The following is a 15,276-nucleotide window of genomic DNA, read 5'->3' as shown; positions in this document are numbered from 1 at the left end:
AACAGAGTCTCACTAAGATGTAGAGGACCTCACTAAGTAGCTGAGGCTGGCCATGAATCTGTAATCCTCTGGTCTCAGGCTCTAAAATACAGGGAAAACAAGCATGTACCACCACACCTAGATGTCACTATTTATTTATTTATTTATTTATTTATTTATTTATTTATTTATTCAGTGGTACTGGGGTTCCTGGAAGCCCTTCTACCTCCGGGCTACATTCCCAGACTTATTTTTATAATTTTTATTTGGAAACAGAGTCTCTTAAGCCAGCACAGCTGGCTTCAAACCTGCGCGATTCTCCTGTCTCTGCCTCCCAAACGCGGGGATTACAAGTGTGCGCCACCATGCCAGGCTGGTCACTATTTATTTAAACTGTATTTATTATTTTCTTTTCTAAATGATTTCTTTTGAAATGAAAAGTTATGTGTATTTGTTTATTATTTATTTATTCTAATAGCCACCTTTTATTTCAATTTGTATACTCTTCCTTCCTTTTTAGATCTTTCTCAATTTTTTCTCTAATTTTTAGGTTTCTTATATTTTACTTACCTTTATATAATATTTACTTCTTCATAATAAAGTTATTAGGAGCTAGACATTTTCTTAAAAGAACAGTTTTATTTCTGTTTCCCAAAGACTTTTGTATCCTATACTCTTGTGTTTATCTTTTTTAACTAGGCACTATCAATGTTTACTTATAGAATTTTTAATTGATTTTCTTATTTTGCTCCTCTTTTTAATGGGGTATCTCATTTCATTTGACAATACTAATATATATTTCCATTTGTTGATAATCTTCTTTCCTTTGCCTGAATCCAAAAATATTCCCCAGAAATATTAAATATGTTATCTTTATTCCTGTGTTCTGAATACAAATATATGAGTGGCTCCAATATTCAAAATAAAGCTTTCTTCATTTTATGGAAATATTCCTTTCTCTTTTTTTTTTTTTTTTTTTTTTTTTGTTCGTTTGTTTTGTTTTGTTTTGGTTTTGTTTTGGTGGTACTGGGGTTCCTGGAAGCCCTACTACCTCCAGGCTACACTCCCAGACCTATTTTATACTTTTTTATTTGGAAACAGGGTCTCTTAAGCCAGCGAGACTGCCTTGGAACCTGCATGATCCTCCTGTCTCCGCCTCCCAAGCACGGGGATTACAAGTGTGCGCCACCACACCCGACCGGAAAGATTCCTTTCTTATGAGTCTATTTTTTGTCTTTTTTGCATGTATTACTATAATTCACAAATTATATATCCTGAATAACTGTCTCAAAATCTCATATATTTGGAGTCAAGATTTCTATATCTCTGCATATTCTTTTTGTGTATGAAAATATGCCTTTCATCTTATTTTTCTACTGAACTTGTCTTTTCCGTGTGATTTTTTCAGTTTATCTTCTGAATTTCTTAATTAGTGTGACAAACTTCTGTCTCTCCAATGTATAATCTTGTCTTTAATATTTAGAGAACTAAATAAATTATCAAATAGTTTGCCGAGGTACCCAACTAAAATACTTGCCTTCCTGCACTTCCTTGCATTCGGTGATGTCTAAGTAGCTCAGTGCTGGCTAAGGAAGGGGAAGTAAAGATTTCTGGATGTGGGGGGTGTTTGGCAACTTTTCTAAAAAGAGCCAATTCACCTGCCAGCTCTCTTCACTCTTGGCCTTACTATTCTGTTCTTGGCTGACAGTGGAAGCAGAAATCATGTTAAGATCATAAGGACAGATATTATAATCTAAAGAGCATGGATCAGGCAAAGGGGGGAAAGATCTAGACATTTATGACAGCCTGTAACTCCTGTATCAGTCATTACCTGCTTAACTCATGACATTTCATTATGTGAGAAAAATGCCACTGTTAGCCAATTTTTGTTAACTTTAGAAATAAATTTTGGTTTGGCTTCTATTTTAGAGGATTGGATTCTTTTTTTTTTTTTTTTTTTTTGTAGTACTGGGTATGGGTCTCACCAGCATTCTATCTCTGAGCTACAACCCAGTCCTATTTTTTATTCTTTTTTATTTTTTGAAACAGGGTCTCACTGAGTTGAGAAGGGCCTCACTAAGTAGCTAACACTGTCCGCAAATCTTGATCCTCTGGTCTCTGCTTCCGGAATGCTGGGATTATAAGCGTGTACCACCACACACTGCGACACACTTCTTTTTTATACACTCATTGGAACATTGTAATTATACATCATAGTAAAATTCTAAGTTATACAGACATTCGTGCACACCATGCTCGGTTTATTTATCTCCACATCCTACCCTGTTTTCTCCTCTCACCTTCTTGTACATGTTGGTGGCATTAATAGTTAACATATATGAACATAAAATTATTTGAACTGTTTTCTTCCTCAATCCTTTTACTTCTCTTTTCCACCTTCTTCCACAAAAACCCTTCTGATATTCTACTGGTCTTTCTTCTCATTTATCTGAAGTCAATTTAATTTCCTATTTTCTCTTTATTTTTATTTTTATTATTTTTTGGTGCATTTTAGTCATGCATATTTTTTTTTTTTTTGTGGTGGTACTGGGGTTCCTGGAAGCCCTTCTACCTCTGGGCTACACTCCCACGGGCTACACTCCCAGACCTATTTTTTAACTTTATGTGGAAACAGGGTCTCTTAAGCCAGAGAGGCTGGCTCCGAACCAGCACGATCCTCCTGTCTCTGCCTCCCAAGCGCGGGGATTACAAGCGTGTGCCACCATGCCCGACTAGTCATGCATCTTAATGGAGTACAAAATGATAGAGGCATACATGCACACATCACTCATTTGGCCCTTCCCCAATTCCCACCCTATTTCCTCTCCCCTCCCTCCTTCTCATGTTTGGCTTAGTGATTTATATACTTGGGAGGGTAGATTAGTCCGTCAAAGAAAGAAAAAAATAGGATGCTCTCCCTAATGTGCGGAAACTAGAGAGGAAAAGGGTCATAGAAATAACTCTAGACGAAGAACTAGAACTCTAGAGAAGCCATAGATGAGCAAATAAAGTGACCTAACTGAGGGAAGTGGGAGAGGGAAAGAGGAAAATCTCCTAATGTACAGGACATACATTTCTATTTTCTCTTTAGTTTCCACATATAAGAGAAAAAATACACCGTTGGTGGGATTCTAAATTAATATAACTACTATGGAGGTCAGCATTGAGGTTCCTCAAAATATTAGCTAAACTACTTCTCAATCAGTATCTTTCCAAAAATTAAAATCAAAATACTATAGGGAGCCAGGCGTGATGGCGCACGCTTGTAATCCCTGCGCTTGCTTGGGAGGCTGAGACAGGAGGATTGTGCGGGTTTGAAGCCAGCCTCAGCTACTTAGTGAGGCTCTCAGCAACTTAGTGAGACCCTTTTACCAAATAAAATATAAAAAAGGTCTGGGAGTATAGCCCGGAGGCAGAAAGCCTCTGGGTTCCACCCCCAGTACCACCAAAAAAAAAAAAAAAAAAAAAAATACTATAGGGATACATGCTTACTCATGCTTATTTGCAGCACAATTCCCAATAGCCAAAACATGGAACCATCTAGGTGTTTATCAACTTATGAATATATAAAAAATTATGGTATATAAATACAATAAAATTTTACTCAGTTTTTATAAAGAACAAAAGTATATCCTTTGCTCTATTTTTATTTTGTTAATTTCTTTTCTCTTTTAAAATTTGTTTTATGTGTCTGTTTCAGTGATTTCCAATAGTTTGAGTATATGCTCTATTTATCTACATTTGCCTTCTCTTTGAATACTGGACACTTCTCACTGGGTGTGGCTTTTCTTTGCTGGTAAATTGAAGTAGCAAGATGCTGTGAAGAAGAGGCTCTGGGTGCTGGCAGGTGGTGCATGTCTGTAGTGTCCTGCTACACTTTCCCTGATCACACTCTTTTATTCAATATTTTGGGAGTTAAAGAACATTTGGTAAAATACATCTGATGATGAGTTTTAATCCTTTTGGGGTCCTGAGATTTTTTTGGGGGGGGCTGGTACTGGGTTTCCTGGAAGCCCTTCTACCTCCGGGCTACACTCCCAGACCTATTTTTATATTTTTATTTGGAAACAGGGTCTCTTAAGCCAGGGAGGCTGACTTTGAACCTGCGAGATCCTCCTGTCTCCACTCCCAAGCACGGGGATTACAAGCGTAGCCACCACGCCTAGCTAGGGTCAGAGATTTTTGAAATCCAGTTTTATTTCATGATTTCTTGCTCTAATGCTAATTTCTATCACTTTCTTGGCACTCAGAATTAAAAATACTGGACCACTGTCCTTCTTTTATCAAGAGCCAAAAAAAAATCTTCTACAAAACTCACACAAACCATATCTTACCTGTGGTTGCCAGGAGACCTTTTGTAAATAGAGTCAAATGACTTATAGTTGGGGTAGAAGGGGAAAAAGACACTGAATCTGGTTTTTGTTTCATTTGAGTTTCAGTTTACTAATTTTTTTCTTTGAACAGACTTTCAGATTTTTATAACCACACTATTTTCAGTTTTATAAGCTTTTATTTTGCTTTGTTTTGCCTTTTTTATGAATTACCCAATTCTTCAAATATTTCTTAGGACACTTTGTTATATACACTCTTTGAGCACTATGCTTAATTTATTCTTAATTTCTTATTTAAAATAAAACTCTCAGGTATGTCTGTAATTCTAGTACTTGAGCAGCTGAGAAAGAAGAATCACAGAATTTGAAACTAGCTTCAGTAATTTAAAGAGTGTTTCAAATTTTTTTTTTTTAAACTGCTAGAAATTGTTGCTTGGAGTTAGAAAGCCCATAGGTTCAATCTCTCGTAAAACACACACACACACACACACACACACACACACACACACACACACACACACTAAAATCTTGCACTTGCCAGGTGTGGTGGTGGCCCATGCTTGTAATCCCAGCATTTGGGATGTTGAGACAGAAAAACTGCAGTCTGCGGACAGCCTCAGCTACTTAGTGAGACCCTTTGCAACTCAGCGAGACCCTTTTCCAAAATAAAGGAAAAAAAAATAGGGCTAGGGATGTCGCTGGGAGGTAGGATGCGCCCCTGAGTTCCATCCCCGGAACTTAAAGTTACTTATTAAATCATTAGCATAACATGTTATGCATTGCATATTATTACCACTTTCCTTTATAGTTATTTTTGGTTGTATTGTTAAATTTTATTAATTTTATTGTTGAAATTTCTCAGCAAAAAATTTATAATTCCTAGTGCCTTATAGTCAGAAGATGTGGGCAGTATAGTTTTTACATTTTAGAATTAGTGAGTCTTTTTAATCAAGTATTTTTTCTTCAAATATCTCATGAGTATTTACAACAAAGTGACAGTTTCTGTAAAAGCTTTGATCAATGCATACTAATTTAAATTTTAAAGCATTGTGAAAAATTATAAATATATGAATGTCATATAAATTTTGTCGTTCTGATCTTTTATTTATTTTTCTACTTAGACTTTATTTCATATGCTTTAATATTTCATTGCTCAATAAGAAAATATTTAATACCACTTGGTTTGCACAGTTGAATGCCAATTTTAGAATTATAAAACAATTCTGTGTATCTTGGTTAATTCTCTTTTCCTTACATTTTTCTTTGTTTGCTATTAGCATTTTCATGTTCGGTTGTTTTCTGTGTGTCTGTGCATGATAAACTTTTACTTATGCTTCTACGTGAAATGTTTCTGTCACATTTTAGGTATTTTACAATTTGATTTATCTTTATAACTCTTTCTGAAAATGCCTGTGTCTGAGTCACAGGAACGGTTTAGAGTGATTTCCTCTGCTGCCATCACTGCTATGTGTGTCGCATTGATTCTGGCAATTTGGTTTACGTTCTCAGTTTGTTTTATATTTGTTTTTTGTTGCCATTGTTTCCTGTCACTTACCATGAGAATATGTTTGCCTTCTACCTTCAGAAGTAGTGTAGAAGGTAATAATCTTTTTTTAATCCCACTGGTGTTTTATATTGGTTTGCAAAGTAATATCTGACCCACATTTAAAAACAATAACTATTTTCTTGTTTCAAGTCCAACTTATTGTTGACAAAACTAATGTCTACTTTATAGACTACTTTTGATGCTAGCATTAGAATTCTATGTTATAATTATTTGCAGTGTTGACATTCACTTGACTGTGTTTACCATGTTCATTATCTGATTTTCTTTCACACAGAAATATTAGCATTGCTTCATTAACTTTAATTGATATTTATTTGACTTGAATATCCAATATGTTTTGTCTAGCAAGTACATATTAGTTATACATATTCTACAACTTTATACTTTGAAAGTACATAGGTGATATGTGAAATAAAACTTAATTTTATATAAAATTTTTAGAAACAGGATTTGATTCCAAAGTTCATTCATGTATTATTTTTATTTATTTATTTATTTTGGGTGGTACTAGGGGTAGAACCCAGAGGCTTTCTACCTCCGGGCTATACTCCCAGACCTGTTTTATATTTTATTTGGAAACAGGGTCTCACTAAGTTGCTGAGAGCCTCACTAAGTACCTGAGGCTGGCTTTGAACCTGAGTGATCCTCCTGTCTCAGCCTCCCAATCATGGGGATTACAAGTGTGCGCCACCACGCCCAGACATGATTATTTTTGATGCCTAACATTGTGGCAACATTGCAACTTTATTTTGAGGTATACATAAAATATTACATGTGTTCTTCTAAACAGATGCCTCTTTATTCTTAGAGAAAACCATCAAGACCTGTCTAGAGGATGTTGGCTTTATGCTATTAACATTTGACCTGTTCCTTTGATCTTATCACTTGGTATGTCTTTATTCACCAATGTTGTTTAGACTTATTTTTTTCTATGAAGAACATTTGCTTCAGATCCATTGGTTCTACTTTATTTATTTATTTATTTATTTATTTATCTATTTATTTATTTATTTTTGTGTGTGTGGTACTAGGGAAGGAACCCAGGGGGATTCTACCTCTTAGAGACACCCCTAGTCCTAATTTTCTTTCTTTCTTTCTCTTTCTTTCTTTCTTCCTTCCTTCCTTCCTTTCTTTCTTTCTTTCTTTCTTTCTTTCTTTCTTTCTTTCTTTCTTTCTTTCTTTCGGTGGTATTGGGGTTCCTGGAAATCCTTCTACCTCCAGGCTACATTGCCAGACCTATTTTTATACTTTTTAATTTGGAAACAGGTCTCTTAACCCAGCACCACTGGCTTCGAACCTGCGCCATCCTCCTGTCTCACCTCCCAAGTGCAGGGATTACAAACGTGTCTCACCACGCCCAGCATTATTCTTTTTATTTTTGAAACCGGGTTTTACTGAGTTGTGAAGAGCCTCACTAAGTAGCTGAGGCTGTCTGTGAAACATGATCCTCCTGTCTCCACTTTCCAAATGCTGGGATTACAAGCATGTGCCACCATGCCCAGCCTACCTTGTCTATTCTATTGAGTACTTTTTAATCAGATTTTGTGACTTAAATGTTTATACAACAAAATTTATCAATTTTAATCATTATAGATCTGTGTATTTTGACAATCACATAGAGCTGGGCATCCCAACCACAACCATAACAGAAAACAATAGCATGCATTTTATTTACCATTGAACTCTTTCCTTCATACCAGCTTTTTACTTACCATGGTTAATTGTTATTTTCTAAAATGATTCTCTCTTTATGGCTTAACTCTTTTTCAAAGAAAGCCATTACTTCTCCACTAATATGTGACTCCTTCTTCATGGGTTGCAGAAATTTGTTACCTAATTTTTCAAGTGATTTTTTCTTTTTAAATTGTTGAATAAAAATCAGATGTTTCTAAACATGATTACTACCACTTGGCAAGGAGCTATAATATTTCCTCACTTTGCCTCCATTTACACTTGGTGCTTAAAGAAATGGAGAGTCTTGTGGTGGATACCCACTGTCAGTGGCCTGACCTAATAAATATATATATGTATACTAGCTCACATGTAATGTATTTATTTATATCTCTATTAACTTTGATATAAGCGCATGCCAATGCCTCCAAATCTAACCCGTGATTAATTCTATCCCTCTTCTCGTGGTTATTCACAACTTCCCACTTCATTAGTGAGAAATCTGGCTCCTACTCCCTGCCACTCATTTATTTAATTGTGCAATTCTGGTACACATGTACTTGGGTTTCAGAATCGTCAACCCATACCTCAGTGAGAAACAAGTACTAAAGGTATTTAAGTCAAAATCATTATTCTAAAATTTCTAAAGTTAGATTTTTAAGTTTAAACTAAATAAAGTTAAATTCTAAGTTTAATTTTTTTTGTGGAGTCTTTTTATTTTTCTTTTGGAATGGAGATTGAATCTAGGGGAATTCACTTGCAAAGCAAGCCTTTGCCACTGAGCTACATCCCAGCCCTCAATTTAAATTTTAAAGTTAAAAATTTAAAATCTAATTCCTGCCGGGTGTGGTGGTGCATGCTTGTGATCCCTGCACTTGGGAGGCAGAGACAGGAGGATCGCACAGGTTCAAAGCCAGACTCACTGGCTTAAGAGACCCTGTTTCCAATTCAAAAATATAAAATATGTCTGGGAGTATAGCCTGGGGGTAGAAGGGTTTCCAGGAATCCCAGTACCACCAACATAAATAAAATAAATAAATAAAATAATCTAATTCCTAAAGTTATTCTAAATTTCAAATTTTTAAAATCTAATATTATTTAAGTCAGAACCTCTATTCCTTATCCCTTCAGTGAGATTATGAATAATTTGTAATATAGATTATTAATTTTTTTTTTTTTGGTGGTACTGGGGTTCCTGGAAGCCCTTCTACCTCCGGTATACACTCCCACGGGCTACACTCCCAGACCTATTTTTTAACGTTTTTATGTGGAAACAGAGTCTCTTAAGCCAGCGAGGCTGGCTCCGAACCAGCGTGATCCCCCTGTCTCCGCCTCCCAAGCGCAGGGATTACAAACGACCACCACGCCCGGCTAGATTATTAATTTGAAATATCAATTTGACTACCAAAATTTGTAATTCAGTTATATTCTTTTGTCATTGTACTGTATTTATTTTATATTACTTAAAATTAATTATAAAAAGAGATGTTAATTTTGGGACATTACTAAGAGGTTGGGTCCTTTCCCTTCCCCTCACATGATTCTGCAGCTGGGACAGAGGCAGTGACTCAGAAGCCAGAGAGGAGATAGGGCAGACTCCAGATGTCATGAGGGAGACTCCAGATGTCACAAGAGGATCAGCATTCTCCGGCCTCATTAGCCTCCAAGACCCTGGCTACCTAAATACCTTCATTTCCTCTCTTGGCTGCAACTCTGCTGACCTATACCCACCCCCCAAACACGCACACACACACACACACACACACACACACACACACACACACACACAATCAGTCCTCATACCTCATCTGGGAGCAACAATTAATAAAAGGGGCCTGGTCTCACACTCCTTTGCTGGATTTTGCCACCTTTACAACCCCTGACTCAATTTCAATGTTAAATCTCATAACTAAAGGCTGCCTAAGAATGGGCCAACCAGGCCCATTTGACCAACCCTGCCTTCCCTACTGGAGCAGCTGAGGTACCTTCTGAAGATCCCCATTGGGATTATCAGTCAGCCCAAAAAGGTGGGGGTGAGGGAATAAAAAAAGAGAGACCGTACAATCCTTTGCCTCCTTGATAACACAGGCTATTTCCCATAGGTGGTTAACTACAATAAACTTAAGGAAATCACCCAAGGTCCAGATGAAAACCCAGCTGTTTTTTGTAATAGGCTTCAGGAAGTTTTCACCCTCTATATTTCCTTAGATCCATTACTGAGGTGGGATCCGTGGTGTTGGCAACTCATTGTATTGGGCATTGACCCCCTACTCAATTACATTCAAGCAATCTGTTATAAGAGGGCAAAATTCTACTGTCCCATTCCTAATTCTTCCCAATGGGAAATTACTTGGAAAATCTAGACAGAGGATTTTGTTTGTTTAACTGATACTGGGAACTTAACCCAAGGACATTCCACCCCTCAGCTACATCCAGATTAATGTATTATTTAATTTGAAATGAATTTAAGTTTCTGGGGTTATCCTTGAACCTGCAGTCCTGTATCAGGATCCCAAGGAACCTGGAGTCCTGTATCAGGATCCCAAGTACTAGGATCACAGACCATGTGCCACCATGCCTGCCTTAAAATTCAAATATTATTATTATTGGTTACTGGAGGATGAACTCAGGGGCATTCTACCTCCAAGTTGCACATCAAGTCCTTTTTATTTAATTTTCTATTTTTAGAAAGAGTCTTACTAAGTTGCTGAGGTCTCCCTAAATTGCAAAAGCTGACCTGGAACCTGGGATTCTTCTTTCCCAGCCTTCCAAATACTTGAATTACAGGGATGCTAAAGCATGCATGACTAATCTAAATATTCTTGATTATGAATTATTATCTAAATTAAGAGTTTATATTTCTGAATAGATATCTAAGAATGGGTTATAACAACTAAAGTGTGAATTCTTGTGCAATAATGATATTACTACTTAATTTTATTCTGCCGTACTTTTCTCTTACAAACTAAGATATTTTACTTTATATTTGTGTATAATTTTCAGGCATACTATAATTGTTAACATATTGCTACTGTTATTAATAATTATATAGAAAACTAAACTTTATCTTTCAGTGCTATTGAACCATCTACCGCGTCCTCACCACTGGAGGCATTCACAAGTGTTTTGCAGGCAAGAGATGCAGCAATATGGAAAGTTATCTTGACCTTGATCTTCTATACCTGCATCAGAATGTCAGCATTTCCTCCTTCTGTTAGCTGCTACTAATTGCCTCTTCCTTTGTGTCCTTGTTCCAATAATTTACTATGACAACTCATTTTTTAATTTTCCTTGCCTGCTACAGTAATTCTGAATATAATTCTGTTTCAAATGTAACTTTTTAAAATGAAGGACAACTTCTTCCCATCACATTATAGTTCAAGAGTACTGTTTTCATATGGAATAAGAGGTCTTTTTAGTCATCAACAAGCTGTCTTTGAGGGCATTGCTACTCAGGCTCATTATGCCTTAGAAATGACTTAGTCTAGTCAGGTACACACCTGTAATCCCAGTACTCCAGAGGATGAGAAAGGAGGACCACAGATTTTAGGCCAGTCTTGGCTATTTATGAGATCTTCAGAAATTTAGAAAGACCCTGTTTCAAAATAAAAAGAGGCTGGGGGAGTATAGCTTGGAGGTAAAATGACGTGTTCAATATCAATACCAAAAAAAAGAGAAAGAAAATGATAAGGAGCCAAAGAAAAGACTTTTTGCCACCACCAAATTTGCTATTCATGTGGAGACTTCTAACCTGTGAGTTCTTCCTCCAAATCACATTCCACTGCAGAATATATGTAAATATTTGCAGAAAGAATGCTGTTTTTCTCTCCTTCCTTCCCTCCTAAGCTGGTCCATCCCAGAATTCTGTGTTACCTTCCACACTTTTGGAACAGGAGCAATGGTGTTAATATTAAAAGCAAACACACTTCACTGAATCATATCTCTGACAGTGTGGAAGGCTGTTGAAGTGTCATCTGTACAATGCAATCTAACTTCTTGATCTGAACTGTTTTTATTTAAATCTTTCCTGAAATGAATATTTTTGCCCTTGAGATATTCACCAATTATCATCTTAGCTGTCCAAATGACAGAACTAAAGGATAAAAGCTAAGAAAATATTGTTTATGTTATTTGGACATAAAGCTAAAAATTTGCTACTCAACTTCAAAAATTTATAGTTTTGAACATCTAAGAAAACTGAGAAACTAAATAGATTTCACTTTTAAATCTCCATATCATAATTTAAAAGCCCAATTGGAAGACTGTTATCCTTGTAAGATCAGAGCATCCTAGTGTCCAAATGATCTATTTATTTTAGAGATGTAATATACATACAGTGCAATTTTTAGAACTTAAGTGCACCATTTCATCATTTTTGGTGAGTAGTATGAAAGCACACACATTCCTCTTGTCTTTCTCCAGATAAATCTCCTCTAAAATTATTTTCTTCACCATAAACTAGTTTTGTTCATTCTTCAGTTTTACACTAATGCTACAATGCAGCATGTAGTTGCATATACTATTTGTTTCATTCAGCATAATATTTTGAGAAATCATTATGCTTTTATATTTATCATAAGTTTTAGGGAGAAGTATAACAATAGATGTCCTATGCATATTATGAACATATCACTTTGAATCTCAATACAATATATAATTATATAAAACAATAAAAATTTAGAAATAAAAAAGAAGTTGGTTCTTTTTATTGATATATGTACCACATTTTTTTCTATTCCCATATTCATAGATATTGGGAAATTTCAGATTTTGAGAAGGTATAAGTAGAACTTAAGTAAAATTTTGTACATAAGTTTTCCTGTAGAAATATATTTTTTCTTTCTTGTTTACATATATTAGAAGTTTTCATAAGTCAGATGAGTTTTTGACATTTTAAGAAAGTGATAATTTTCTATTGTGATTGTACATCTGATGGTATGCAAAATAAAGACCAATATTTCAATGTTTCTTAGAAAAAAATCACCAGAATTTGTATATACCTACAAATGATTGTAAATGGCAAATGGGATTTTATTGTTGCTAACTTTTATTAGAATGATACTGAGGATTGAACCCAGGAGTATTCTAACTCTGAACCATTCACCCAGCCCAATTTTATTTTTATTTTGAAACAGAGTCTCAGTAAGTTGCTGAGAATCTTGCTAAGTTTAAGGCTGGCCTGGAATTTATACTGAATTATTCATATTATCCAAATTGGACCAGTCTAATTTCTGCCCTTAAAAGTATAAGGAGGAGAAAAAAAAAATGGGTCAGAGAGGTGATGATGAGAAACATCATCACCTGGAGAGAGACAGAGCAGATGAAAAAAATGAGAAGAATTTGATCTAGTATTGCTAAATGTGAAGATGGAGGAAGACTTAAGGCAAGTAGTGTGGGTAGTTTCTAAAAGGTAAGCATAGGTCTCACCCTGCATCCAACAAGCAAACAATGACCCCTGTGTTTAACCAGCAGGAATTGAAAGATTTAAATAATCTAGAGAGATAAAACAGACCCTTCCTAGATCCTCCAGAAAGTACCATAATCTTCTTGACACACTGATATTTGATCAGTGAGACTAACCTCAGACTTTGGACCAAAAGAACTATTTGGTAAAAAATAAAAAAGAGTGGGGATTATTTTAAGTCGTCAATTGCTATGGTTGAAGATAGTTTTTGTGTCCCCCCGGGCTTTATGTATTGAAAACTAATCTCCACTGAGAGTTATTAAAAGGATGTAAACTTGATCTACTATACAAATTAGTTGTGAATACTTTGGGAGGTGATTAGGATTAGATAAAATTATCAGAGACCAGAGTCCTAATATACCCTACAAGTACATGCTGCCCATGATGTACATTCTTTCTTCTAGGCCCTACACTTAACCATTCTACCACCTCCCAAAAACAACAGAGCAGGGAACCAAAACTTTATCTCATGGGCCTGCAGGAAACATTTCAAATCCTAACCTTAAAGGGCATTAGACATCACATATCAAGAACTATGATCCAAAATAAACCTCTTTTGTTTATAAAGTTAGCTAGCCTCAGGTATTCAATTATATTGAGAAAGGTTGACTAATATGCTAAGTGTGTGGTGATCAGATATAGCAATAATAACAGAATAAAAGACTATTTTATAATTTTATGACTGAGGTAGAAAATATCTAGTAGTTGCCGGGCGTGGTGGCATATGGTTGTAATCCCACGCTTGGGAGGTGGAGACAGGAGGATCACGCAGGTTCGAAGCCAACCGTGCTGGCTTAAGAGACCCTGTTTCCAAATAAAAATATTTTTAAAAAGGTCTGGGAGTGTAGGCCAGAGGTAGAAGGGTTTCCAGGAACCCCAGTACCACAGAAAGAAAGAAAGAAAGAAAGAAAGAAAGAAAGAAAGAAAGAAAGAAAGAAAGAGAGAGAGAGAGAGAGGGAGGGAGGGAGGGAGGGAGGGAGGGAGGGAGGGAGGGAGGGAAGGAAGGAAGGAAGGAAGGAAGGAAGGAAGGAAGGAAGGAAGGAAGAAAGAAAGAAAATATCGAGTAGTTACAGAATCTCTTCCACACTCTTTCACATCTGATGTCCTTTTTTATTTTACCTGTTCTAATGATGATCCTCCTATCTCTGCCTCCCAAGCACGGGGATTACAAGCGTGTGCCACCACTCCTGGTAGAAAATTATTATTTTTATTTACTATTTCTTGAAAGTCTACATATGCTGCTGGTCGTGGTGGCGCACGCTTGTAATCCCCGCGATTGGGAGGCGGAGACAGGAGGATCGCACAGGTTCAAAGCCAGCCGCGCTGGCGTAAGAGACCCTGTTTCCAAAAAATATATAAAAATAGGTCTGGGAGTGTAGCCATGAGGTAGAAGGGCTTCCAGGAACCCCAGTACCACCAAATAACAATAAATTAATAATAATAATAATAATAATAATAATAATATAAATAAAGTTTACATATGCTTTGGGTTTCCCACAGATATCATTTGTCAGATTAAGAAAATATTTTTTCAGAATGATTATAAGTTTTATGTCATGATTATGGGTTACATTTGGCCAAATGTCTCATCTGAAACTTTTTAAATTATATTTGCTTTCTTTTTTTCATGTCATAATGTGGTACATAAAAATGATCTTTTACCTGTAAGTCAACCTTGAATTCCTGGAGTAAAACACATTCCCAGCATTTTTATCCTTTTTTTTTATATTGCTGGATTTGATTTGCTAATATTCTGTATTTATGAAAAATACTGGTTTGTAACTTTCTTTTATTATAATATTTTTGCTTGTTTTATCATTACGAACAATAAATTGAGCTGGGGATAACTCATTTTATTTTCCTCTTCAGTTAACATAAAATAGGGCTGAGAGTATACCTCACTGGTATTGGCCTGCTTACCGTGTGCGAGGCTATGTGTTCAAACCTCAGCACCACACACACATACACACACACACACACACACACACACACACACACACACCTAATGATAACTCAGTGTGGGGGTGTATGCTTTATTTAATCTCATTACTTGGGAGGCTGAGGCAGAAGAATCACAGGTTTGAGACCAGCCTGTTTTAAATGAAAAGTTAAAGAAATTTCAGAAGTTAAATGCCCCTGGGTTCAACCCCTACTCTCCTCCCAAAATAAAAATAAATAAATAAAGTAATTAATTAACTAATTAGTTAAATAGAACTTAGGGAGTAGCTCGGAGTAGAATGTCCTTGAGTTCAATCTCCAGTACC

Source organism: Muscardinus avellanarius (genome assembly GCF_963383645.1).
Source record: "Muscardinus avellanarius genome assembly, chromosome: 1".
In the NCBI taxonomy this organism is placed as follows: Eukaryota; Metazoa; Chordata; class Mammalia; order Rodentia; family Gliridae; genus Muscardinus; species Muscardinus avellanarius.
The sequence above is the reverse complement of the archived record's forward strand: the minus strand, read 5'-3'. Positions refer to the sequence as shown.